Source organism: Petromyzon marinus, unplaced genomic scaffold, assembly GCF_048934315.1.
Source record: "Petromyzon marinus isolate PM22_M1 ecotype Great Lakes invasive population unplaced genomic scaffold, UKy_Petmar_22M1.pri1.0 PM_G_Scaffold_226, whole genome shotgun sequence".
Lineage (NCBI taxonomy): Eukaryota > Metazoa > Chordata > Hyperoartia > Petromyzontiformes > Petromyzontidae > Petromyzon > Petromyzon marinus.
Window position 1 is genome coordinate 117501 of NW_027422791.1, and position 2500 is coordinate 120000.

Here is a 2500-nt window from a genome sequence, read left to right on the forward strand (position 1 = left end):
GAGTCCGGCCCGGCTGCTTTGCGTGGATTCTGCCTCTTGAAAAGCCCATTAACTTCTCCCTCCTGAAAGGAGAGAGTCGTTTCTGTAGTATGGGTGGGGGATGGGGCCTCTTGGGTGGGAAGGGGTGGTTCAGGACAGTCCAATTGTCTTTCAAATCTACGGTAGAACTCGTTCAGGTCGTTGGCTAGGCGGGAGTCGTTAGTGGTGTGGGGCGCTCTGGGTTTGTAGTTGGTGATGTGCCTGAGCCCTTTGGCAGACAGAAGCAGCGTCGTTAGTAGAGAACTGGTGTTTTAGTGTCTCTGAGTACAGTCGTTTAGCCTCTCTCACCGCTTTGCTAAACCTGTTCTTCGACTCCTTGAATCTGTCTCTATCCCCACTCCTAAACGCTTCCTCCTTCTCCAACCTCAACCTTTTGAGCTTTGCTGAGAACCAGGGCTTGTTGTTGTTAAAGTTCACCCTGGTACGTGTTGGGATACAGCAGTCCTCACAGAAGCTGATGTACACAGCCTCTGTGAGTTCATCCAGACTATTGGTAGCAGTCGTGAACATATCCCAGTCAGTACAGTCTAAGCACGCCCGCAAATCTTCCACAGCCTCACTGGTCCACTGTTTAGATGTCCTCACAGCAGGTTTACAGAGTTTTAGTTGCTGCCTGTATGCACGAATCAGGTGGACCAAGGGAGTTCTGTGCGAGCCGAACAGCCCCGTGACCCACAAGAGAAACATCCCCGCCAAATTCGAGCGTTTGACGGGGTCTATCCGTGAAAAAATATTCACGTTTTTGAGTGCACATGCATTTCTGCTGCAAATGCCTCTGGAAGTTTCATGCCGTTCGTATGCCAATTGTGGCAACACGAAAATGACCCGTTTTCCCATTCCGAGGGATTTCTGTGCGACCCTAACAGCCCCGTGAGCCACAAGAGACACATCCCCGCCAATTTCTAGCGTTTCACGGGGTCTATCCGTGAAAAATATAGACGTTTTTGAGTGCACATGCATTTCTGCTGCAGATGCCTCTGGAAGTTTCATGCCGTTCGTACGCAATGTGGCAACACGAAAATGACCCCTTTTCCCATTCCGAGGGATTTCTGTGCGACCCTAACTAACAGCGCCCGTGAGCCACAAGAGAGACATCCCCGCCAATTTATAGCGTTTCACGGGGTCTATCCGTGAAAAATATAGACGTTTTTGAGTGCACATGCATTCCTGCTGCAAATGCCTCTGGAAGTTTCATGCCGTTCCTATGCAATGTGGCCACACAAAAATGACCCGTTTTCCCATTCCGAGGCATTTCTGTGCGACCCTAACAGCCCCGTGAGCCACAAGAGAGACATCCCCGCCAACTTCTAGCGTTTGACGGGGTCTATGCGTGAAAAATATTAAAATTTTTGAGTGCACGTGCCTTTCTGCTGCAAATGCCTCTGGAAGTTTCATGGCGTTCCTATGCAATGTGGCAACACGAAAATGACCCCTTTTCCCATTCCGAGGGAGTTCTGTGCCACCCTAACAGCCCCGTGAGCCACAAGAGACACATCCCCGCCAATTTCTAGCGTTTCACGGGGTCTATCCGTGAAACATATAGAAGTTTTTGAGTGCACATGCATTCCTGCTGCAAATGCCTCTGGAAGTTTCATGCGGTTCGTACGCAATGTGGCAACACGAAAATGACCCGTTTTCCCATTCCCAGGGATTTCTGTGCGACCCGAACAGCCCCGTGAGCCACAAGAGACACATCCCCGCCAATTTCTAGCGTTTCACGGGGTCTATCCGTGAAAAATATCAATTTTTTTTTGACTGCACATGCATTTCTGCTGCAAATGCCTCTGGAAGTTGCATGCGGTTCGCATGCAATGTGGCGACACGAAAATGACCCGTTTTCCCATTCCGAGGGATTTCTGTGCCACCCTAACAGCCCCGTGAGCCACAAGAGAGACATCCCCGCCAATTTCTAGCGTATCACGGGGTCTATCCGTGAGAAATATTCACTTTTTTGAGTGCACATGCATTCCTGCTGCAAATGCCTCTGGAAGTTTCATGCGGTTCGTATGCAATGTGGCGACACGAAAATGACCCGTTTTCCCATTCCGAGGGATTTCTGTGCCACCCTAACAGCCCCGTGAGCCACAAGAGAGACATCCCCGCCCACTTCTAGCGTTTCACGGGGTCTCTCCGTGAAAAATATCACATTTTTTGAGTGCACATGCATTCCTGCTGCAAATGCCTCTGGAAGTTTCATGCGGTTCGCATGCAATGTGGCGACACGAAAATGACCCGTTTTTTCCCATTCCGAGGGATTTCTGTGCCACCCTAACAGCCCCGTGAGCCACAAGAGACACATCCCCGCCAATTTCTAGCGTTTCACGGGGTCTATCCGTGAAAAATATTCAATTTTTTGACTGCACATGCATTTCTGCTGCAAATGCCTCTGGAAGTTTCATGCGGTTCGCATGCAATGTGGCGACACGAAAATGACCCGTTTTCCCATTCCGAGGGATTTCTG